Raw genomic sequence first — 26,797 nt, 5'->3', positions numbered from 1 at the left:
AGTAAACCTACCATCCATATTGTGGCCTATGAAGCCTTCCATGGTCTGGCTACATACATTTCTATTTCCCAATCTCCTCTTCCATCTTTCCCCTCCATTGTACTTACTTTCGTCACTTCGACTTCATTGGGGTTTCTTGTCACTCTTCCTTAAACATGACAAGCACAATGGAACCTCAGGCCCTTTGCATTTGTTTCCTCTTTATGGTGTGTTCTTTCCTCAGACATCTATGTGGCTCTCTCCCTCCCTTCCTCCAGGTTCTCATAAGAGAGGTCTTACTTGTCCAATTTTACCCTATTCTCTTCATGCTTTGTTCTTTCTCTCCGGTATTATTTTTTTCTGTGTAGCACTTATCACCACTGACATAAACTGTTTTTTGTTTATTCTCTCTCTAAAATGAATGCTCCGTGAAGGCAGGGACTTTGTGTTTTGATGTTGTTTGTTTTGTTTTGTCTTCAGTACCTAAAACATTGCTTGGCTTGCATAGGCACTCAATAAATATTTGCTGCATGTGGTTCAAAGAGTTTAAGCAACTTGCCCAGGGTTGTAAAGTTAATAAACAGTAAGACTAAGATTTGGACTCAAACTCTGCTGGCACTGAAGATCATGCCCTTTGTAATTTATTTTCTCTGCCTCCTGCCTACTACATAGATATCAGGACTAATAGGACAGACCAATTTGTTTCTTGTGGCTCTGATTTCTTTAAAGAAATATGCTCAATAAAGAAACGTGAGGGATAATGAAAAAATTACTACTTTTGGCAATCCTGGACATTAGAGGAATGCGTAGCTTCAATTGCTTCTCTATAATAAGATATTGCAAGGGTTTTCAATTTCCTTTTCCATGTTTCTATCTGTTCAAGAATCCTTAATTAAATTTAATTTCACCTGGTATTTTTCCTTTACCTAAAAAAAGGGAGTCAACCATAAAATGAACTCACCTGGCTACAACAGTTTCTGCCATGATTGGAGAAGCAGAGAGAAGACAGCGTCTGATGTACACAGCCAGTGGGTACTGCATTCTCAGGGATGTTATGAAAATGACAATCCCTTCGGCCTTCTGCTCTAGCCTAGGAAGGCTGGGTATGCTGTTACCATACTTCCCTGGGCTCACTCCTACTCTTGCTTTCTGGCTTATACTCACATCACCCTATGAAAGTGGCTATAAAGGTCAACTGGCTTTGGGTGTACCTCTTATATTTTTGTTGTAGATTGTATTTTTCAAAGTTGGCTGCATATATGTATATATCTCCCATTCCAAATGACCTTTTACAGTGTGACATGGACATGCCTCCACTAAGCAGTTTCTTCCTTTGAATCTGGATAGGCCTGTGACTATGGTGGAAAGGATGCTGTGAGACTCTGAGGTTGTCATAGTGATGATACAAGTTCTGCCTGGTTCTCTTGGGGCACCTAGCCAACATGCTGTAAGAAAGCCTAGCAGTTATATGAAAGGCTATGTGTGGTAGTTTCAGTCACAGTGGAGGGCTCAGTCACCAGCCAGCATCAGCTGCCACATTGAAAGGATGAGAATGTTCCCAGCCTTTGAGGTGCTTCAGCTAATGTCACGTGGAACAGAGATAAGTTATCTTTGACACTTCTGCCCAAATTTTGGATTCATGAGAAAAATGAAGGTTATCATTATTTTAAGCCATTAATTTTTTAAGCCATAATGTTGAGATCAACATTGCATAGAGTTATGTAGGGAGTACATCCTAAATGAATGTAGGGTAAATGGATAGATTAATAAATTAACCTTTTTTATACTGTGAATTAAGGCAAACTTGATGCCAATTTCTTACCAGTTTCACAAATAGCATGGCCACTACCACAGTGATTATTTTGTAGAGAAGTTTTTTTAGGATGCAAAGAACTGGCCTGAAGGAAAAAAACTTACCTTAGGAATGGGGGCCAGTTATTCAGGCCTCCATCTCAGTAAGTCTCTGATTATAGCCCAGGGTGGTGGCAGGTCAGCTGCAGATCAGCTTATGTCATTTCTTCAGAGGAGGGGGCAGGAGTCAGAGAGTCACAAGCAGCCAGTACTCACGTCATCCAGGGATGGGTGCACTGGCTCGCGAAAGGATGCAGGGAGGAACCTCAACAGCTTCCATTACAAAAATGAGTTGTGAATTAACCCATAGGATACTTTCCATCCTACTTCTTCCCTTCAACTTTTTAATGCCCCCTCCTACCACCAAAGGAATTCTCCTCTCTTATTTCCCCTCAGGGGAAGGGGCTGTGAACTCAAAGTTTCTACCCAGCTAGTAATAAGATTAAAGAGGCAAAAATAGACGACATTTTGGAAAGGAAAAAACCCAAATTTGTCTTCATATTGAATCTTTTTTGTTTGTGCCAGTAATTTGTCATTTTAAGAATCAGTGTTTGAATGCCCAGATAAAGCTAGGAGAGTTGACAATTAGAACTTTTTAAAGTGGCGGCAGGACAAGGACAGTCCTTTAGAGCTCAGGCCCGTGTCCATGAGTGCAAACAACTGGAAGCCATACAATGGGTGTTGAGGTTAGAATGTTAGTCTGAGTAATTATCCTTAGTGAAGTAATTTCTCTTTTAGTACACAAAGTTAACGTTGCATTTGAAAATGATGTCTTCTTTCCCCAGTTATGCCACAGTCAACCTCCAACTGATGAATGGATAGTGATAAACAGAGCAAAAATATCATTAGATAGGTAGAGTAAAAATATCACCAAATAGAAAAAGAAGAGTAAAAAGCACTGGGAAGCACAGATAAATGGCAGGATCCCAGGAGAGACCACTGTGTCATTTAGATTCTTCTGGAAGCAAGTACTGATACAGAGTTAGGAGCGCAAAAGACTGGAGTGCAAAGCCTGTGACAGAGTGTGGAGGCGGGAGGGAAATTCTGACTGTAGTGCGGATTTCATAAAGCCTTGACCAACCCAAAAATAGCCCCAGGGCAAGGATTATCCACTGGAGGAGTCCTGCATAGGACTGAAATGTCCAGGTCCGAGAACACCCGCCATACCTGGGTGCTGCCCTGGAAGAGTACAGCCTTCCTTGAAACTGAGGTGAAATCAGAGCACTCAACAGCTGGAGGCCATCAGATAAATGCAGTCCTTGCAGCTGAAAGGAAAGTCCTTTCTCAAAGTAAGAGAGCTGAGTTATGTACCTTCACTGCTGCCACAGCCTCCAAATGGAGGCAAAATTTCATAACTGGACGGGCCTGCTGGGAGTGAGAAGCTCACTCAGCACTGAACTCTAAAGAAGCCTTTGCCTTCTGGCAGTCACCCTGCTGTGCTGCTCCCCTTCCCTTGTAACTAGTTCTTGCCCATGAGGAAGTAAGGGCCCCAATCTGGACTCTGAGCAGCAGGAGGCTGAGTTTGTCAGGACTTCTGGCCAACGTTTCACTTGACACATTGTGCGCATTGAAGCAGGCCAGGACCAAGCTGCCTGGGGAGGAGTGAGGACAGAACCAGACCCTTCTCTTCTTCCCATCCTCATCCTCTTAAGCTCACTCATTATCAAGGAAACTCTAGTAGACAGAAACAGTCAGTGTATTCATTTTGCCCACTGGATTTAGCCATTGGACTGGCATTGAATGGAGTGCTTCCATAGGGCAGAGGATCAAGGGGCTCCAAAAGCTCTAAAAGCAGTGCTACTGCAATGCCAGAGACAGGGATGGCAGAAGTGAGCCATGCTCACAACCTTTCATTTCCCAACTTGTTCACTTGGGATTGCATACTATGAAACTATCACGGGGTTAGATGTGTCTGGACACCTTCAATCCTGTAGGATTTTCAGAGAAATGCTTTGATGACTTCCTGCTGACTGCTGAGATCAACATACTTTTTCCCTCTTAAGTTGCAGAAGCACAGGGAAAGGCTGGGTGAAAAGTCCTGTCCCAGTTGTGAGCCAAAAGAATTATCCTTCCTGGTTTATCTTTTTTAAAATGCCCATGCTATTTTCTAGCAAAACAGAAGGAAAAGTGGCAGCTGAGGCTCCTGTAGTGTAGGAGGAAAGTGCTGGTCATTTGGAATCAAAAGGCTGCATCTGAGTGTGGGAATTGCAGTTTCTAGCCATGGGGATTTGGACAAGTTTTAAAATTTCCTGGAATCTGTTTTTTTCTATATATAAATTAAGATGTGTTTTGAGAACTCCTGCTATGGTTTGAATGTTTGTCCCCTCAGAAAATCACGTTGAAATTCTCCAACATGGCATATTAAAAGCTGGGGTCTTTAAGAAGTGATTAGGGTAGAACCCTCATGAATGGATTAGTTCATTCATGGATAATGGATTAATGGATTGATGGTTTATCATTAGAGTGGCATTAGTGGTTTTATAAGAGGAGGGAGACCTGATATAGCATATTAACACACTCAACTCTCAAGTCATGTGATGTTGTTCATCACCTTGGGACTCTTCTTGTTGGTGACCCAACAAGAAGGCTGTCACCAGATGTGCCTCTTTGACTTCCCAGCCTCCAGCACTGTAAGAAATACATTTTGTTTCTTTATAAATTATCCAGTTTAAGGTATTCTGTTACAAGCAACAAAAGTTGATTAAGACACTCTTCTTTCTTTTCTCTTTTCCCCTCTTTCCTGTCAATCCTTCCTTCCTTCCTTCCCTCCCCCCTTCTTCCTTTTATTATTCAATACACATTTATAGACTGCAGTTTTAGGCACTGAGGAAATATAGATCAACAAAACCACTGATGACTTTAAAAATCCTAGTGCAAGAAAAATAACAGCATAGTGTGTATATGCAGTGATAGATGTTCATTGCAGTAATAGTACAAAGTTATTTATTGCAGAAGAAGTATAAAGGAGAAATTGATTATTGTTGTGGGAAGGATCACAGAGGACACAATGTCTGAGCAAAAGTCTGAATAGGGAATGGGTTGTGAAAATGTACTAGTAGGGGCCACAGTGGGGATGAGAGAAAGAAAGTCAATACAGAACATCATGTGCAAAGGCACTGGATATAAACCATTTGGTTATTGACTTGTTGAGTTTTTGGCACCTGTTAGACTCCCAGGTCCTCCGGACAACTGGAAACTTAGAGCCAGATGAGTGGAGAATATGTGATTAGGACTACAGGCTATGTTTGGGAATCCTTGGCATATGCAAAGGCAGGGGACTCAAGAGGATTTGGATATCTTACAGTAAAAAGGGCTGGGCCAGAACTCAAGGAAACACCAAAACTGGCGTGTGTTAAGAAAGAGATGTCTACCAATGAGGTCTAGTAAAGAAAGTGATGGGAAGAAACTGAATAGAATCACATTGCTGAGGACATAGCAAATGTGTCAAGAGCTTCAAATGCTGCCGGGAGGCCAGGGTGAGTGGAAACCCAGAATTTCCATGGAATTTAGCAATTAGGAGGTCAATAGTGAGGGAGGGAACCATGTGACAGTAAATTAAGGCATATGAAAAGACTTTGAAAATTGTGAAGAGCCATGGAATGAAATTCACCACTCCATATTCTCAGCTTCTCAGTTACATCAGGTGGATAACAGAACATCAGCATTTTAAGTAGACACCCTTGGGCTCATAATAAATGCTTTTTAACACCTTTACGTCCTTATCTCAAAATTTGCTTCTTGTTGGCTCCAGATTGCCTGAAATTTATCACATAGAAGCAAAAATAAAATTGGGGGCATAAGAAAGTATGAGGGAGAAGCTGCAAGTTAGGGGGTCACTGCTATGCAGGAGTAAATAATCCTGGTGACTGGATGGCTATGCTGAAATGTGGAATTTATTCTCCAAAGGAAAAAGCTTTAATCTTAAAGTATGTTTTGGGTAGTGTTAATAGGGAAAGGGCTTACAGCAGAACAAAACAGATTTCCCAACTAATAGTTTTATCTGTTAAAAAGAAAAGGAAACTAATATAACAAGAAGAAAAGTATGGTTGCCAAGGAAACCATATCTAGAGGCTATGTGAACTTATGATAAATCAGTGTAAATATCATGCCGCATTGCAAGTAACCCATGGCTGTGTGTAGCAAGGGGACAGCTAGGGTCAGAGTTGTGAGACCCTGAATCTATTTGATTTTTTAATACTTATTATATCAACTGAGCTCTCTGCAAATATCTAGAAAGGAGTCTCATAATGTTGTGCATTGTGGCTATGACAAGTGTTGTTCCTGAATTTGGGCTTGAACATACCTGATACGTTCCTGCCTTGACACTTACTGTTTCCTCTGCTTGGTTTCAACTTCTCCAAATGTCCAAATGGCTGTTGCCTTCATCATTCTTAGGTCTCTCCGTAAGCATTATTTTCTTAGTGAAGCCTTCTCTGACAGTTTTATTTAAAGTAACACCTGCATCTATCCACCAGCTCCCCCCTCCCTTTCCTTGCTTTATTTTTTTCTCTATAGCACTTATTACCATATAACATATATTTTATTAGAATATTAGCTCCTCAAAATGATGCCTTTGATCACTATTATACCCCAAATGTCTAGCGGAGTGCTTGGCCCATAATAGGCATTTGGTAAATATTTACTGGATGAGGAGAGGCATGAGCTTTGGCAGCTGTCAGGTTGCCAGCTCCAGAGAAGGATTGTACAATTTCTAGAAAACTACTTCGCTCAGTAAGGTTGCCATCAAGTCACCACATCGACTTCTTTGTTCACCAGTCTCTGTGATTCTTGCCTTTTCATTCAAAGCCTGCACAGCATTGTTCATGGTTTCCAGGAGCTTCCAGGATGTCCACTCTGGGCCTTTTCTCTGCCATCATATAAACTTGTCCTTTTTCCAAATGCCTGCTAGGTTATTGGTTGAAAACATTCCTGAGACCTAAAGATATCGAAAACATCAATGTTGGAAGGAGCCTAGAAAGCCCATTTGTCAGTCTGCACTTCTATAGATGGAGAACTCAGAAAGGTGTCACAATTTGCTTAATGCCATGCAACCCATTTGGTGAGCTGGAGCCGTTGAGGGAGGAGAAAACTGAAGTTGTATGTTATCTTCAGATATGTTATCACATATAATCCTCACAAACAATGTCGGTCTGTTGTGATTCTATGCATGGATTGAAACATAGATTATCAGCAATGTTCAATTACTTTCACCAGGCTGCTCAGTTAATGTGTGTTAAGGTCAGGTTTGTTTTTATTCCAAACTTATGTTCTATCAACTAAAGTCTATTTGTGCTGTAACTTGTGGAGAAAAGCCACACACTGGGCCCTTGCATAGGACAGTATGAAAGTGGGTAGGCACTTACATCTTTCTTTGCTTTTAGTCACCTTCAATTTCTGATAGCTTTCACCTTTCTTCTTGTTACAGCAAGGTCTAAAGGTCAATCTTCATCATTTTTACTTCTCTCTTTCCTGCAGCTGCACCTGATACTCCTCTCCTTTGGCCGCTTCTATTAACTCTTAATGGTGCTCAGTTTTATGTGTGTCTTATAGTAAAGAGGAACAAGACTATTTGGTCATCCTACTTTCTCTTACTGCTGTAGTCTTCACTCCTTCTTCAAGACTAGGCTTCCTGAATGAGCGCTTTGCATTTATTCCCTTTTAATTCCCTCCTCAATCCTCTGCAGTTCTGCCCTTACCACTTGCATACTGTTGCTGATAAGAGCACTAGCAGTCTCTTTGTTAATAAATCCTGTGACTTATCTTCAGGTTTGTCTTATTTGACCTTTTGACAGTATTTGACATGGGGAACCACTTCATCATTCTCCAAACTCTGTCCCCTTGGATTGTGCATTAAGATGCTCTTGGGATTTCTGCACACAATTCTCCAACTTAGTAGTTCTTTGCTGGATCTCATGGTAGACTGCAAAGATAACTTCAATAATGTCTCTTATCCATGTGCACTTGTCCCTGTACAATGCAACTTTGTTGATCCTCAATTAAGAAATGGAGTTTATTTCTGTATCCATTGAATCTGATAATAATCGCATGATTTTCTTTAAGGAAATTAGCAAATAGGATTTAGAGAAATTAGCAAATATGATGCAAACAAGAACTTAAAAAGTGCCTGCACAATAGGTTTGTTCTCCTCTGACTGATTGGAACTCTGAACCCATAGTGTGGATGTGCTTCATGGAGCTAACCTGCTAGTAAGGTCACATGAAAGGGAATTAGGATAGTCTGACTCCTAATAACCAGAAGAAAGGAGACTGTTTTAGATGAATCAGTCCATTTGAGTCACCAATCCACTGTAGCTATATGAGTCATTGCAAGTGAGATCAGTGGACAAAACACCTGAACAAACCTGGCACAAATTGCCAAGCTGCAAAGTATGAGTAAATAAAAGTCACTAAGTTGTGGAGTATTTGTTACGTAGTAATAGATAACTAATATAGCCTTCTATTTCATCTGTCTCTTCCATAGTAGTGTTTTCTTCTCAATCTACTCATGTTACCATGTCATATCCTCTTATCCAAATATTTAAATTAATATCAATATTCTAACAACAAATGCCATAAAACAATATCTCCAAAGCAAATTTTTAGTTGATTTTTTGACTATAAAACCAACAGCCTATTGAATCTTTGCTATGCTTCTTGGACCTCGAAATTACCACATCCCATATGGAATTCACCCCCTGGAACTCTGAATGTATTTCTCCTGTTTTTCCCTGACTCAGAGAATAGAACACAATCCAGCACATTTTTTTCAATCTGGAGACAGGATCTCTTCCTTGCCTCCTCCTGTCTCTTATACTCAACATTTAATCAGTCACCAAGTCCTATGAATATCCTTCTTAATCTCTTTTAAAATTGTTCACCTTTATTTGTCCACAGTTCCACTATGTTAATTCTAGCCATCATAATTTTCTGCCACAATTACTGTCAACATCTTTTTAAACAGATGAACTCTTACCATTTGACTGCCAACCAAGGAATTCTTGAAAATAATGTATTTCAATCTTGGGCTGAAGGATATAAATAATAAATTTATTATAAATGTCTTCTATGTGTATTACATATAAATCCATTTTGTAAATTCATTAGATGAAATTTGTTATTTATGATGTCCTAATCTTCTTCATCTGACCTTGTTTTCTACTTGTTGTTCCTACTTGGGAAGAGGTGTGTTAAAAATCTCATGCTATGGAATTGTCTAATTCTTTAGGTAGTTCTATTAAATTTTGAGTTTTATATTCTGAGCCTATGTTTTTCAGACATATAAAAGTTTGAAATTGTGATCTCTTCTTGGAAGGAGTATTGAGTTTTAAAAAATCAGTATGAAGCAACCTTGTTAATAAGCAGTAATGCTTTCTACCTAAAATCTGATTTTGTGTGATACAGTTTCATGTGCTGATATTTGCTTAATACATTTTTTACACATTTAATTCACAGCTTTTCTTTGCCCTCATGTTTTAGGTATGTTTTTATCTAATTTGACTATATCTTTTTAACCGATAGGGTTAGTCAATTTCCATTCACAATGATTACTGATATATTTGGATTTATTCCCATTCTCTTATTTTACACTTTCCATTTGTCTAGCTTTAAATTTCTTTTTCCTTTGAATCAAATGAGGTTCCCCCACCCTCGTGATTTCCTTAGTTTTCTTGAATTATTTTGGAGGTTTAAAATTCCATTTATTTTATGTAATTGGTTACTGTAAGTTTTTAGCATGTATGTAATTTAACAAAGTCTAAAATAAATAAAAAATTGGCCTTTTGCCCCAAAAAGGAGAAAATTTGAAATATTTCATTCTCAGATACTCTCCCAGAATCTATATATTTTTATCCAAAAACTTTTTTATATTTTATTCACATTTTAACACACAAAAGGGACATTGCTATCATTGCTTTTACGATTAAATGTGTTTAGATTTATCCACATTTTAATTATTTTCTTTGCTCACTATTCATTAGTAGATCTCTAATCTTCCATTTGAAATTATTTTTCTTCTATCCTGTTTCTAAAGAATACACTTTATTGTAAATATTACTCAAGTATATTATTTAGGAATTACTTTATTAAATGCCTGTTGGAACCTAACCCATGTTTTGTTTGTCTGTAACTGTCTTTATCTTATGCACATTTAAAAAATATTGCCTTAATGGTTATAAAGTTCCTAATTGACAGCTCTTTTATTTCAGTACGTTAAATGGATTCCACCATTACTGCTGGGAGTCAGCCATCAGTCTACACATCATGACTCTGGAGGTAATCTGGTTTTCTCTGGGGACCTTTAAAGACCTTGTTTGTTTCTTGGTGTTTGGCAGATTCATTGCATGTGTGTCTTGGCATGGGGTTCTTTTTATTTATCCTAATTAATGATTAGAGAACTTCTGTCTTTTATCAATTCTGGAAAATCTTAAACCATTAGCTCTTCAAATATTATCTATCTAACAGCCTATTATTTCCTTTTAAAATTCCAGTTAGGCAAGTCTTAGGTCTCATCATCTCTGATTATACTTTTTATCTCTGTGCTACATTGTAGGTTTTTTTTGTTTTGTTTTGTTTTTTGGCATCTATCTTCCAATTGAGTAATTCTCGGTCATTCTGGGACTATTTCTAGTTCAGTAATTCATGCTTCAACTGGGTCTATATGTGATTTAAGCTACCTTTTGAGTTTTTATTTTCATTTATTATATTTTTCATTTCTACAAGTTTTCTTTGAGTCTTTCAAATATGTTGGGTCATTTTGAGACACGATTTTAATGACATTTATTTCCTCAAGTGTATCACACACATATTTTTTAGATTTTATGTGAATCTAATCATTCTAAAATTTGAAGATGCTGTGCTTTACTTTCCTCATTTGGCAAATGAGGATAAAGTAATTGTTACTCATTGGATTATTTTGAAGATTTGAAGGATTTCATAAATGTAAAGTTCTTAAGACGAGTATCTAGCACACTACAGAGTAACCTATACAAGTGTTAGCTCTTTTTATTATTATTGCTGCTGTTATTGGTAGAATTGATTTTGTTGTTTACTGACCCCAAGTGGCTTATTTTTCTCATGTGTTAAGTAATTCTGATTGTGAGCTCATATTCCTAATTATTGAACATTGTAAGTTGAAATTTCTTAAGGCTTGTATGTAAGGTGCATTCCTCCAAAGAGGACTTGCATTAGCTCTTGCTGAGCCGTGGGGATACTACCAATCTCAATTAGTTTAAGTTATGTTTTTATGCCACATTGACAGTGTGAATTTTAGCTCCAATTTTGCCTGAGGGTTGGGTAGTGGTTATAAATTCTCAGGGGAGATTTCCTTCCCCTTTACTCAGAAACAAGGCTAAATGAGGCAAACTTCCTTACTGTCACTTTTTTTGAGATAGGTTCTTTGCTAGTTTGCCTGGTGAGGTTGTCACTTTTTAGGGTTCCAGGTTTTGTGGGTGTCACTGATTGCAGGTTCCTTTGTATGACGATCTTATATCTTCAAGGTCATTCACTATCTTAAGTGCCCACTCACTTTTGTGACTTCTTTTGTGGGGGTCATTTTTGACTAATTTTCTTGCCATCCCACCTGTTCCTTAAAAATTTATTTTGAACATTTTATCCAGAATTTGCACGTGTTTTGAACCCAGAGGTTTTTCCTGTAAAGGGTAGTACATATTTCAGGCTTGTAGGCCCTACAATCTTTGTTATAACTATTAGTTTTGCTGTTATAACTATTAGTTTTGTTATAACTATCAGCACAAAAGCAGCCATAAACAATATGTAAACAAATGAATATGACTGTGTTTCCATTAAACTTTATTTACACAGCTAGGTAACAGACTAGATATGACCCATAGGCTTTAGTTTTCCAATCTCTGTTCTATAACATAGCTGAGATTAGAAGACACTGGAATAATATTTTTGAAAGTGTTGCTTCTAAGATTCTTAGCACTCACTACTAAAGGGGAACCACCTTTGGTTACTGCATGATTGAAACCTAACACTTTGTTTTCTGTTTTGCTTGGAACTGAAAGTCTCATAGGAGAACATTCAGAGAAGTTTCCAAGGAGACAACCTGGGTATTGGGGTGCTGGGGGCGGGGGGCGTGAAATAGGACACAGCTAGAGTTGAGATGTGGGGAAAACTTGAATTGTTTGTTTGCCTTTCAAGTTCTTTTTGAGGGGAGTCTCTTTGATGTTTGGAATGAATCCTGCTGGATCACTGCTGCTGCTTGGAGATCTTCAAGTCTTTTCCCTCTTTCCCATTGCTCATGATGTCTGTATAACCTGCAAACATACATCCCACTCTGCTACTGAGAGACCTTTTTTTTATACTTCAGTGATGGTATAGGCCAGGATAATTGCCTTTCCTTTTTTCTTAAACCAACTGAAGTCCTCACCACAAATTAATGTTAAGTTTTGACTGACTCATTGGGCCTGAACAATAATGTTATTTCTCGCAGTGCACTGAAAAGGGGATAGAAATGCAAAGGTGGATGTATTTCTTAATTTCCTGAAATCTAAGTGCTGAAATCTCACTTTTACAACAAAGGCAGCTTTGATAGAATTTTTGGAAACAAGCGTTTTGTGCTGGTTGTGAAATCTCATTGGTTGGAGAGAATTCCAGTGCATTTCAGTGAGCACAAGTGCTGGAAGTTGTAGGTAAGGAGTCAGGAGTATAGTCTGCAGGTGCAGAAAAAAGATTTTCTTAGAGACCCCCAGCTCTAAATGTAGTTGCTCAAAAGCTGGACTTTCCCATTCACTTATTTGAAGCCCTTTGAAAATCTGACATTTCTATGGGCCTATTAGTGGCAAGCCGGGGGGGGGGGGGGGGCGGGGGCTTGCCAGCTTAGAGGTTAATTGTGCTAATTAACAGAAAGGACACAGGCTTCAGAAAGTGCCTCCGTGGACTGGAAAATTTTCCCACTATTTCATTAGGGTGACTTCGAAAAGGTTGCAGGCAAATGGCACCTTTCGCTTTAAAAATCGAAACCGTGGCTTTTGAACCATTTTTAAAGTTTGAGTTTGAAAAGTCCACTTTTAGTGTTATTTAGAAACTTGTCCCATGGGAAGTCTGGAAGAAAGGAAAGACTGCATTTTCAAGTGCATCATTCTCGCCCTTCATTCCTTTATGCTCAGCTTTTTATTTCTTGACACTTATTTTAAAAGCCTTATTCTCTCCTCCTCGCAGTGCAAACCCACGCCATATCCCTGAATCTGTTGTGGAGGAACAGACTGGAAGACATCTGCCTCTTGCCTTATTTTTTTTAATTCCTCTAAATGATAGAGCCAAGTCTCCACACCAGAGCTCCCTCTCCCTGAACAAACCAAATGGCGGCTGTTGGCAGTGCACTGACAGCTTGTTAATGGAGGAATCCTTGACAGTGTGACAACCTGCCTGGGCTGCCGCGGGAAGCCAAATCCGCCCCCACACAAACCCGAGTAATTAACAGGTGGGGAAAAATAGCAACTAACTGCTGCTGAGGAGAGGAAAAATAGTCAACCTAGTGAATTATGTACATTAAAGTATAATATCTCTTTTGCAATCCCTTTTCTAGTTCTTGCTAGCAAGCTCTACTGGAAAGTGCTTTGACTTTGGAGTCAGGTGAGCCTGGATTTGAATCAAAGTTTGGCCACCTGCTGGCTGTGTGTGACTCTGGGAAATTTCCCTTCACTGAACTTCCATTTGTGATCAGTACTGTGGTCAGATACTATTTGTGAAGGCACAATTATAGATGCCACTTATCAGTGTTCAATTGTCAAAACCTCTTTTTATGATGATGGATTTGCCAGATTGTTCTTGTAGTGCTGTCGATTTTTTTTTTTTTTTTTTTTTTTTGGTGAGGTAATTTTTTTGGTTCATTAAGTTTGAAAATGTTATTTCTACTTGGCAAATTGGGTCTTTTATTATTAGACAGTGACTTCCTTTCTAGTCATACTTTTTGTCTTGAAATTATTTTTTGTGATGTTATTGTATGTGCTGATATATATATACACACACACATGTATAATATATACATATTACATTTATTTGATAATATTTTTGTACTCTCAGGTTTCATGAGGTTAGGGGTATAGGATGAAGGGTATAGAGAAGGGGAGGGTTCTGGTTGGCTATTGCTTGGTTAAGGCATCCACACTGCTTGGGCTGACTGTCTAGACATCCTTCTCTCTCCCAGCTCCCTCAAACCCAAAATATATTTGCATGAATTCCAATAAAGAAATCTTCTCAGAGAAGCATGTGCTGGTACCACCCACACCAGCTGGAACATTTTTCTCTCAGCTCTGACCTACACTAGAAGGGATGTGGAAGGAATTTTTCAAAACTTAGATCTGTAGCTCTTGATATAATACCAGGGGCTAAAATGAATTTAGAAGATATTCAAGGCTGTTTAAAATAGTTATTTTCAAGCTTTCTTCGGTCTTAGATCTCTTTGTGAATGTGATGAAAGCTCTGGACTCTTGCCTCAGGAAAAATGCAAAAACACAAGATTTTCAAACAACTTTAGCTGATCCTATTTTTATGTCCTAAAGTTCCAGAGGCTCCAGGTAAAAGGACCGTTATTTAAATACTCATGTTGTAAACATTAAGGGATAAAAGGCAGGATGGAAAATTTAAATACATGCAAATATATTGGTCAGAATGGTGGACTGTGCAGTCCTGGCAGAAAATTTGCTGCCTACTCTTTTCTAGGGTGGGATCGGATTTGTCAGCGAGACCATGCCCTGAGCAGAATTGCCCTGTGGCAAAGGAAACCTGAGCTGAGGACTAAATGAGAAAGTCTAGAACCGGTGAACGCACATGACCTCAGCTGAAAGCCTTTAGGAAACATCCCCCCAAGGAGGGCTCCATAACCCAGGGCTCACTGAAGAAAATTCCAGTTGAAGATAAGCTGAGAGAAAATATCACAAAACACTGAAAAACACCACTGTGAAAGGTAAGTTAGCAGGTGCAACAAATAAAGCATTCATGCCTAAGAAAGTAGAAGTAATAAAATCAGCTGAAAAAGTACTCTAATATAAGTGTGTTGAAAATATTCAAAGTTTAAAGAAGGATAGAATCCATAAAATCGGACATAATGGAAGAGGATAGAAAAACTTGGGGAAAAAGAGCTGGTTTCAGAAAAGAAAAATATTGGTATGGGTATAGAGGAAACTTTAAGGACACTTTAATCAGTAGACTACACAGGATTAAGAAGTGAATAAGTAAAATGGAAAGATTATCAGAGGAAATCATCCAGAATACAGCAGAGACAGAAAAAGAGTTGAGGGCTAAGAAAGAGAAGTTGAAGAATGGCAGAATTTGAAATTTCACCCTAGACACACAGTAATGAAACTACAACATTCATGTATCATGAGAATGTTCTAAAAGTTATCAGGCAGAAGAGACAGATTATTTTAAAAAGTCACTGTCAGACAAAAGGCAGACTCTTGTTATCAGTAATAGATGCCAGGAAATAAAAAGGAAAGAAATAAAAATATCTCCAGGGCATGGAGGCAAAATTGTGTGAGTACATATCTTACTAATGCATATGATGCAAAAACCAAAACAAACCAAAACAAAAACTGAACACCCGCTGGAAATGTGTTCATGTTGAGTTCATTCTGGTTGATTAAATTGAAAAAAACATTATTTTTATCTCAATATTTCTGTATTGTTCACATTCCTTGTAATAAACATGATTTACTTGTGTAATAAAATGAATATTAAAAAATAAATAATCTGAGTTGAAATTATAGGAACTTTGTTCGTGTCTGTTCAAATTAAGCTCATTCTTTAAGGCTTAGCTCTAATAACATAAAACAAATTTATTGATATATAATATTTGTACCTTTTTATGGTATAGATGTATTTTGCTACATACATTGAATATGTAATGATCAAGTCAGGGTATTTAGAGTAATCATCTTGACTATTTATCCTTCCTATGTGTTGGGATCATTTCAAGTCCTCTCTTCTAGCAGTTTTGAAATATATATTTTTAAAATTATAGTCACCCCACTCTGCTATCAAACATTGGAACTTATTTCTTCTATTTAACTGTATGTTTGTACCCATTAACCAGTCTTTCTTCATGCTCCCACTCCCAAATCTCCAAAGACACCCTTCCCAATATTGGATAACTATCGTTCTAACATCTACCTCCATGACGGCAACTCTTCTAGTTCCCACATATGAGTGAGAACATGCAATATTTGTCTTTTTGTGCCTAACTTATTTCACTTAACATAATGACCTCCAGTTTCATCTATGTTGCTGCAAATGACAGGATTTCATCTTTTCTTTTATGGCCAAAGAGTATTCTACTGTGTATATGTACTACATTTTCTTTATTCATTCATCCAACGGTGGACACTTGGATTGATTTCATAATTTTACTATTGTGAACAGTGCTGCAATAAATTTGAAGGTGCAAGTATCCCTTTAATATACTGATTTCCTTTCCTTTGGATAAATACCTGGTAGAAGGATTACTGGATTTTCTGGTATTTCTATTATTAGTGTATCTGAGAAATGTCTACACTGTTTTCCAGAATGGCTATACTAATTTACATTCACACCAACAGTGTATAAGAGTTACATTTTCTACAGTATGGAGATTCCTTAAAGAGCTAAATGTAGATCTACCATTCAATCCAGCAATCTCACTGCTGGATATCTACCCAAATAAAAAGAAGTCATTATATGAAAAAGATACTTGCACATGTAAGTTTATAGCAGCACAATTCACAATTGCAAAGATGTGAAACCAACATAAGTGCCCATCGACTAATGAGTGGATAAAGAAAATGTGGTGTATAGACAGCATGGAATATTACTCAGCCATTAAAAGGAATGAAATAATGTCTTTTGCAGTAACTTGGATGGAGCTGGAGGCCGTTACTCTAAGTGACGTAACACAGGAGTGGAAACCCAAAAACCATGTGTTCTCACTTATAAGTGAGAGCTAAGCTATGAGTAAGCAAAGGCATACAGAGTGATATAATAAACTTTAGAGACTCCAAATTGGGAATGTGGGAGGCAGACTAGGGATAAAACAACAACAAAACAACAACAACAACAACAACAACAACCAAACTACACATTAGGTTCAATGTACACTACTCAGGTGATGAGTACACTAAAATCTCAGAATTCACTACTATACAATTTGTCATCTAACAAAAACCCACTTGTATCCCAAAAGCTATTGAAATAAAAACTTAATAAGGAGTTGTGTTTTATCTATATACTCACCAGCATCTGTTATTTTTTTTTGTCTTTTTAATAATAGCCATTGTGACCAGAGTAAAATGATATCTCATTGTGGTTTTCAGTTACATTTCCTGGATGATTAGTGAATTGAGCATTGTTTCATAGATCTTTTGGCCATTTTTATGTCCTCTTTTGAGAAATGTGTATTTATGTCCTACTTTTGTGGGATTATTAGTTATTTTTGCTATTGAGTATTTTGTATATTCCAGATATTAATCCCTTCTTGAATGAATAGTTTGCAAATATTTTCTTCTTTCAAAAGATTGTCTCTTCACTCTGTTGATTGTTTCCTTTGCTGTGCAGAAGCTTTTTAGTTGAATATAGACCCATTTATAAATTTTTGTTTTTGTATTCTGTGCTTTTGAGGTCTTAATCATAAAATATGTGCCTAAACCAATGTCCCGTAATGTTTACTCTAGGTTTTCTTCTAGTAGTTTTATAGTTTTGGGTCTTACATTTATGTCTTTAAACCATTTTGAGTTGAATTTCTTATGAGATGAGAGATAGAAGTCTAGTCTCATTATTCTGCATATGAATGTCCAGGTTTTCCAGCACCACTTGTTGAAGAGAGTGTCCCTTTCCCAATGTATGTTCTTGAGAACTTTGTTGAAAATCAGTTGGCTGTGAATATGTGGATTTATTTCTGGGTTTTCTATTCCATTTCATTGATCCATATGTCTATTTTTATACCAAGATCATGCTGTTTTGGTTAATACCCTTGTGATACTTGTTAATACCCAAAATGTCACTTTCAGAAATACTTTGAAATCAGGTAGTGTGATGCTTCTACTTTTTCCCTCAAGATTGCTTTGGTTTTTTGAACTCCTTTTTGGCTGTATATATATTTTAAGATTTTTTTCTATTTCTGTGAAAATGTCATTAGTAGTTTGATGGGGTTGTGTTAGATATGTAGATTGCTTTGGGTCATGTGGCCATTGTAACAGTGTTAATTCTTCTTATCCATGAGCATGGGATGTCTTTTTGTTTCCTCTTCAATTTCTGTCAGTATTTTTTAGGTTTCTTTATAGAGGTCTTTCACCTCCATGGTTAAATTTAATCGTAGGTTTTTTTTTTTTTTTTTTGGTAGCTGTTGTAAATGGGATTGTCTTCTTGATTTCTTTTAGCTAGTTCATTAATGGTGTATAGAAACAATACCAACTTGTGTATTTTGATTTTGTATCCTGCAACATTACTGAATTTGCTTATCAGTACTAAAAGTTATTTGCTGGAGTGCTTAGGATTTTCTAAATATATGATCATGTTGTCTACAAAGAGGGATAATTTGACTTCCTCTTTCTAATTTGTATGCCTTTTATTTTTTTCTCTTGCCTGATTGCTCTGGTTGTAATAGGGTTTATCATGAAACATTTTTAGTTTTTATCAAATGTTTATTCTGCAACTATTGAGATGATCATATGGCTTTCAGTCTTAATTCTGTTGATGTGATGTATCATGTTTATTGATTTGCATATGTTGAACCATCCTTGCAATCTGGTATAAATCCCATCTGATCATGGCGTATTAACTTTTGGATGTCTTGTTGAATTCAGTTTGCTAGTATTTTGTTGAGAACTTTTGCATCCATATTTATCAGAGATATTGGTCTATAGTTTTCAATTTCTGTAAATAATTTGAGGAGTACCAGTTTTTCTTTATAAGTTTGGTAGAATTGGGCAATAAAATAATCAGTCCTGGGCTTTTTGTTTGAAAGTATTTTCATTATTATTCAATCTTGTTACTCATTATTGGTCTGTCCAGATTTTCTGTTTCTTTCTGATTCAATTTTGGTAAGTTGTAAATGTCTACAAATTTATCAATTTCCTCTAGGCTTTTCAATTTGTTAGCATATAGTTGTCAATAATACTCTCTGATAATTTTTTGTATTTTTGTGGAATCAGTTATATCTACTTTTTCATTTTTGATTTTATTTTGGCGTTCTCTGCTTTTTTCCTGCATAGTCTACCTACTGGTTTATTGATTTTGTTTATCTTTTCAAAAAACCAACTTTTTGTTTCATTGATCCTTTGTGTGTTTTTAGTCTCTATGTTTCATTCTGCTCTGATCCTTACTATTTCTTTTCTTCTACTAATTTTTGTGGTTTGTTCTTGCCTTTCTAGTTCCTGAAGTTGCATCATTAAGTTGTTTATTTGAAATCTTTACTTTTTTGATATAGGCATTTATTTCTGCAAACTTTATTCTTAGGACTGTTTTAGCAGTATCCCATAGGTTTTAGTATGCCATTTTTCCATTTTCATTTGTTTTAAGATTTTTTTTGATTTTTTTCTTAATTTCTTCATTGACCTGCTTGTCCTTCAGGAGCATGTTATTTGTACAGTTTTGAAAATTAATCTTGTTATTGATTTATAGTTTTATTCCATTGTGATCTGAGAAAATACTTGATATAGTGTCAATTTTTTAAAAAATTGGTTGAGGCTTGTTTTGTTATCTAACATATGGTCTTTCCTGGAGAATGTTTCATGTGAGGTTGAACAGAACAAGCATTCTGCAGTTACTAGATAAAATGTTATGTATATGTTCATAGTTCCAGTCAGTCTAAAGTGCAATTTAAATCTAATGTTTCTTTATTGATTTTTGGTCTAGATGCTCTAATGTTGAGGATGGGGTATTGATGTCCTCAACTGTTACTGTATTGCAGTCTATCTCTCCATTTAGATCTAGTAATATTTGCTGCATATATCTTGGTGCTCCTGTGTTGGGTGCTTATGTATTTAAAATTATTATATTCTCTTGCTGAATTTATTTCTTTATCATCACATAATGACCATCTTTGTCTCTTTTTACTATTTTTGATTTGGAATCTGTTTTATCTGATGTAAGTACAGCTACTCCCACTCACTTTTGATTTCTGTTTGTGTGGAGTGTCTTTTCCATCCCTTTACTTTCAGTCTATGGGCCTTCACAGTTGAAGTGAGTTTCTTGTAGGAAGCATATAGTAGAGTCATATTTTTAAATCCATTCAACTAGTCTATCTCTTTTAAGTGAAACATTTAATTCATTTACATTTAAGGTTATTGTTGACATATGAGGGCTTATTCCTGTCATTTTGTTAATTATTTTCTGGTTGTTTTATATATTCTTTTCCCTTTCTTTCTCTGTTGTTGTTTATTTTTGCAGTTTGTTGATTTTATGTAGTGTTAACATTTAAGTTCTTTCTCTCTTCCTTATTTGTGTGTTAACTCTACCAGTGAGTCCTATACTTTCGTGTGTTTTAATGATAGTAGATACCATCCTATCACTTCCAGGTGTAGGATTTTCCTAATAAATTTTTGGAGGGCTGATTTAGTGGTGATAAATATCCTCAGTTTTTATTTGTCTCAGAAGACTATTTCTCCTTCATTTATAAAAGATAACTTTGCTGGGCATAGTATTCTTGACTGACAGTTCTTTCTTTTTAACATTTTGAATGTATTATCCTGTAAGGTTTCTGCTGAGAAATCTGCTGTTAGTCTGATGGTGTTTTCCTTGTATGTGATGAGATGCTTTTCTCTTGCTGTTTTTCAGAATAATCTCTTTGTCTTTTACTTTTGACAACTTGATTCTAATATGCAGCGAAGAAGAACGTTCTGGGCTGTTTCTACTTAGGGACCACTGAACTGCCTGTATCTGGATGTCTGAATATCCTCCTAGACTTGGGAAGTTTTCAGTGATCAGTTCATTAAATAGATTTTCTATGCCTTTCATGTCTTCACCTATTGGAACATCCAAAATTTATATTTTCCATCACTTTATGGTGTCTTATATGTCACATAGGATTTGTTAATTGTTTTTTTCTTTATTTTTGTGTGACTGGTTTATTTCAAAAGACCTGTCTTCAAGTTCTAAGAGTCCTTCTTCTGCTTGTTCTGGTCTATTGTTGAAGTCCCTGATAATATTTTTACTTCATTCATTGAATCCTTCAGTTCCAGGATTTCTGCTTGGTTCTTTTTTATATATCTCTCTCTGCTGAATTTCTCACTCATATCCTAAATTATTTTTCTGGTGTCTTTGTATTGTTTATCTGTGCTCTATTGCATCTCACTGAGCTTCTTTAATATCATTATTTTGAATCCTTTTTCTGGCATCTCATAAATTTCTGTTTCATTGGAATCTATTGCTGCAAAATTATGTATTCCTTTAGATGTGTCATATTTTCTTATTTTTTTGTGTATATGTCTGTGTGTATGTGTGTCTGTGTCCTTACATTGATGCCTGGACATCTAGTATAACAGTCGCCTCTCCCATTTTTTTGGATTAGTTTTTTTTGTGGAAGATTTTTTCATGAAGATGTATCTATAGTTTTGGTTTGGTGGAACACTTTAGCTTTGATTTGTGATGTGTGCCGTAGTTTATTCTCTGTATGATTTGTTGGACTGTAAACAGTGTCAGTTGTGTCTGTGATTTCCTTTGTGTTGTAGGCTGTGGTTGTTCGTGGAAGCTGTGGTGAGGTTTTGCTGGCCAGTCCTCAGGCCCCAGTGGTGGAAGCATGGGTCAATCTCTCCTGTTTTTGAGACCTTGGGCGTCAGTGACTCCAAATGGGTTGATTCTTGGCTTGCTTAGGTCCTGGCAGGGGCATGGTTGGACTCAGCAGGTGGGCAGGTCTTTAGTTCCCTGGATGGTGTGCATAGCTGCAGTAGAGGTGGTGGGACAACTCTTTGAAGCATCACATGTTGGTGTTAATGGTAGCTGCAATGGGCTTGGCAGGCCAGTTTTCGGGCTCTATTATGGCATATTCTGGTATGTGCTTGCTTTGGTGGTAGTGACAGGCTATGTGGGTTCATCCTCAGGCCCTCAGGAGGAGTGTATAGATGTTAGCAGTGGAGTACAGGGTGAGGCAATTCCCAGACTCCTGGATGTTGTGCTTAGTCACTCAGGAGGTAGTGTCCAGCTGGGTGGGCCTGTCCTCAGGCCCTCTGGATGGTGTGCTCAGGTGCTGGCTGTGGTGATCAGTGTAGAGTGATCCCTAGACCCCCTGGTGGAGTGCTTGGGTGCCTGCAACAGTTGCAGCAGTTGAGGTAGGGAAAGCCTGAAAAGACAGGGGCATGAGCAAGTGTGCTGCAGCTCTACTGCCAGTGGGGAGATGTGGAGATGTCTTGGCTGCAGTCATAGGCAGGCAGTTCTCAGGTTCTGGGGAGTGTAAACTTCAGCCCCTGGGGCCAGTGGCTATGGCAACAGCAGTGGCAGCCATGGAAAAAGCCAGTCCTCAGGGGGCATTCAAGTGAACAGTGGCCCTGCTTCTTTGGCCCATAGCCACCTCAGCAGTGGGTGCTGTGGGCACTTGCACAGCCTGTTTTTCAGGCTTGTGTGTGGCAGTCCTGCTGCTGAGGCTGAGGGTTGCTGTTTATGCAACCCCCAAGTGGTTCTCAGGCTCTAGGGAATGTGCACTTTGGTACCTTTTGTCCTGGGGGCAGCCTCTCCAAGGTGTAAGACTCAGTTTGTGCTAGAATTCTGGGGACCCTACTACTCCACAGGGTGCCACCAGCATTGTGCTAATGCAGCCCTCCAGGTGAATGTGAGAGGATGTTAGTGGGGCTCCAGGAATATAGCAATGCAAGGGCTTTTTGTGTCCCAGGGAAGGATGCAGTATGGTGGGTGTTGGACTCTCAAAATGGCACCGTGCTGCATCTGCTTAGTGTAGCAAGGGAATAATCTCATGGATAAAATATTATTGGAGTGCCACCTGGGAGGATCTTCAATATGGCTCACTAGAAGGCATCTGGCACTTACCACAGTGGGTGTTTGGGATCCAGCATAGGCTCACTCTGTAGAGTAAAGCCATCAGATAGTCTCCAGGCTGCTTCCTATGTTCGTCTTAGGGCCCGTGAAGATCAAGGAGTTCTCCTGTGGCTAGGGTTACAAGAGTTCATGGTAAACATATGGATTGCTGAGGATCTGTCACTTTCTTTTTTCCCATACTGGGGAGGCTTTCCAGGCTCCCAGCCAATCTTGGCCAACCTGGTGCCTCACTTTCCTCTGCTTCTGTGCCTCAGGTATTTCCTCACTTCTCTGTTGAATTCCAGTGTTCTCTCTTAGGTGCTGTATTAAAGTGACATTATCTAATTGCTATTTTATTTCTTTGTAGAGGAGGTAAGTGCCAGATGTCTTCTAGTCAGCCATATTGAAGCCCCTCTCAAGTGGCACTCCAGTAATATTTTATCTGTGATATCATTCCCTTGTATTTTCACCTCTTTAGGGCAGACTTATCCATTAGGCACAGTAAGTATAGGATCAAGTGTCCGTGAAAACATTAAAATTTTAAATGCTTTTAAAATCAGAAGGAAAAGATAAATATAATAATAAATACCTAGTAATAGATCCACCATGGATTATACATCTTTATATCAATGTTAGTGGTAAAATATAATTTTTAGTTGTATTTCAGCTAGTTTGTTTCAATGGAAGAAGGGGCCCATGAAAGTCAAAGTTTCAGGGCCCATGAAACTTATAAAGCAATCCTGAATCTCCATTGCTCTGTTTTAACTTTGTTTTCCCCTAAAGCAGAGCCTAGGACAAGGCTCTACAGGCAGCTTTTTTGGGAAGTTATCTAAGAAGCAGATGTGAGGGCATAGGGTGAGACAGAGAAAGAGGAAAATCCAATAAAAGCATGTGTTCTCAAGGTCACTGATGTGGGCAACATGATTCACTTTCACCAGGACCTCCATTTCTAGAGATGCATAGAATGCCTTCTAGTATTCCTGGACATCTGAAGGATAGGCGGCCGGGATATTTATCCACTGACTTCTGTTATCCGTTTGTTGAGTATTGCTCCTAGAGGCTGTAAACTCTTTTCCACAGGGCTTGCATAAACGCTGGGTGCCCCAACACTGGAGCAGGTCCTGAAGAGGAAAATGTAAAGTGCTTGTTAAAGGTGAGATGCGGCCGGGCTTTGGGAGGCCGAGGGGGGCGGATCAGGAGGTCAGTAGATCGAGACCATCCTGGCTAACACAGTGAAACCCCGTCTCTACTAAAAAAGGCAAAAAAATTAGCCGGGCGTGGTGGTGGGCGCCTGTAGTCCCAGCTACTTGGGAGGCTGAGGCAGGAGAATGGCGTGAACTCTGGAGGCAGAGCTTGCAGTGAGCCGAGATCACGCCACTGCACTCCAGCCTGGGCAACAGAGCGAGGCTCCGTCTCAAAAAAAAAAAAAAAAAAAAAAAGGTGAGGTGCTTGTTAGCATGAGAGTGAGGTTGCATGGCTGAACAGAGTTGAAGCTGAAATGAGAGAGGGGACAAAGTGATGTGACTCAAAGTGATGTAACTCAAAACACCAAGAATCTGATTCAGTTTCCCTGGAATTAATTTCACATTATCCCCATTCTCCCGTTCTCCCATACCATTTTATTTGTATATATGCAAGAGCTCATTTTGCATTCATCCATGTTTCATGTATCACATAGTTCTTTTTGTACTTGAAATATAAATTCCTTGTGGAATTCCTCATACTTAATACATATTATTGATTTAATTTCAATAATGGAGTCCTGGACTAGGATTTAGGAAGACTGAATTTGGTTTCCTCTCTAAAACCAACATGCTGTATGATCTAGGGCAACTCCCTCAGTCTACTTTAGGTTTCATAACTATATCCACAAAATTAGAATCTTGGTCAATATCTTCCCCAAGGACCCTTCTGGGAGGGGTATATGATTTGATTATTCCCATCCACCTTGCTTCTGCATTACAGAGCTCCAACTACATTCCAGGCCCAGTACTAGCTGCTAGGTTTATAGAGATAAATGCAACACAGCCTTACTGTGCAGGAATCTGCATCTCTTCAAAGAAAAAGACATGTGAAGAATTATAGCAGTGTGACAAAAGTAAGCACAGAGGGATAGGGACACACAATGGTATCTGTAACCAAAATTGGGGTGTCAAGAGGAATTCTTGCAGAGAACACTGCTGAGTTGATTCTTAAAGGATGTTACTTAAAGGATAAGTAATGGCAAGAATATGAGGAGGACACCTCATATAGAGCTTGTTCAAGAAAGCGGACATCTTTCTCAAGCCTAAGGACAGCTGGTTGAAGAGAAAAAATACATGTTGTTAAGGCCTTCTGAATTTTGAGCCTGTGAGGTATTTCGGTGCTGCATTTTGTCTTCTTGAGGGCAATTGTTTGGTACACTCACATAAAAGTTCTAATGCATGTGCTAGGCTCAATATTGGGAAAGAACAAGTTATATGGACAAACTATGGCACCCAAAGTAGGAGACAAGTTTTTCTGTTTGCTGGGAAAGAAGATTTACCTTAACTATTTTATATTTATTATTAGGCAGCACTGTGGAAATGGATTTTTAAAAACCTACAGTCACAGACTGATGGAGAGAAGAGGATATATTTGCCACTAGACAGGTCTTCAGCCAATTTATATATGTTAAATCAGTCCAATGTTCCTCTCCTTGTTGATAATGAGTACATTTCTTTGGCGAAATCAAAGTCCCTGTTATTTTCTCCCTATTTATGGTGTTCAGATATTTGTGTTACTCCAGGTAAAGTGCCCCGGAAATAGCTTGTAGAAGCAGCCCTTCACACTAAGTGCACCGTGGGAAGAATATGTTATAGGAATCCCAATCCTCTGGATATAAATGTTGACATTTTGCCCTTCCTGTTTGGCATGAGTAATAGATCACCTGTAATTTTACTTCACAGAATCATTCTCTGCTTTAGGCAGAAATGTTCTTTGCTGATAAACATCCCACGACACATAAATGTCATCCTGAAAAGGTTCTCTTTTTGAAGAAATGGCCAAAAGCCCTTCTTTTGCAATAATTTTCTTTACTAAAGAAGAGAAACAAATGACAAAACTCGATGAAGTGGTGGCTGGAACACAGTCTTCTCAATGTTTCTTGGAAGAATGAAGCGGGAGAATGCTGGAGGGAGAATTTGTTACTTGTGGGGATGCTCATTTCTTAGAAAAGTTTGGTTCAGAATCTGAAATTTGGTACTAACTACAGGTATGGACATGATTCATTGTTACTGATGCCAATTCTGGGCATGTAATAACTACGCAAAACTAAACCTGGCCACCACCATTTTTTAATTGTACTGTGGATCTTTTAGTCTTAGTTTAAGCTGCCCCGTTGACTTTATGGGAAGGGAACAGAATAAAGGAAAGAACATGTTTAATTAGACTATACTAAGTGCATTGGCCATTTCATTTGTTCTTTTACTAATGACTGGACTAAGTATTTTACACATGCTGTCAATTAAATTAACACACATTCATGAAAAACATTGAGTCAAATACTGTGAACATTAAAAATCATATCATGCAGTCTTCACCACAATTTCAAGAAGTTAGGCATTTCACCATCCAAGGTTTGTAAATGAGCAAGTAAGAGTTTAAATCAAATGTCTAAGTTTACGTTATTTGTAAGTGACAAAGCTGAGATCTGAATTCAGGTTTATCTGACTCCAAAGCTCATGTATAGGGCCTCACAGATAGCACTATAGTCATCCAGTAAATGCTTGTAAAACTAAACTTTTGTGGAAGTAATAATGGTGGACTCATTGAAGATGGCGCAGGGTACAAAGGAGTCATCCTCCTCAAAATCCCAGTCTTTCCCCATCCATTGGTTTATTTATCAAACACTTCCTGAATTTATATTCTTGTCAATATACTGTGTTATGAGACACAGATATAAACTTATCTCTGGACATCCTTAATCCTAGATGACCTAGCTGGGAAAATAGAAAGGCAAATAATTATTATGCAGTAGTCTATATACCAAT

The 26,797-nt window shown here is 38.0% G+C and overlaps 1 long non-coding RNA gene across 4 annotated transcripts in view; it reads left to right on the top strand.

The window, feature by feature from the left end:
* LOC123571918 (uncharacterized) overlaps nt 1-26,797 on the top strand; it is a 798,252-nt gene that overhangs the window by 493,999 nt on the left and 277,456 nt on the right. For 3 of the 4 annotated variants that reach the window (XR_010584878.1, XR_010584880.1, XR_010584879.1), the window contains one exon: nt 10,034-10,100. This is a non-coding gene — a long non-coding RNA (uncharacterized lncRNA). Of the gene's footprint in view, nt 1-10,033; nt 10,101-14,513; nt 14,758-26,797 lie in introns of all 4 variants that reach the window. The other variant, XR_006696245.2, reaches the window with a different exon arrangement.

This window comes from Macaca fascicularis, chromosome 2 (assembly GCF_037993035.2).
Source record: "Macaca fascicularis isolate 582-1 chromosome 2, T2T-MFA8v1.1".
Taxonomy (NCBI): Eukaryota; Metazoa; Chordata; class Mammalia; order Primates; family Cercopithecidae; genus Macaca; species Macaca fascicularis.
This window is presented reverse-complemented; position numbering and strand designations above follow the sequence as displayed.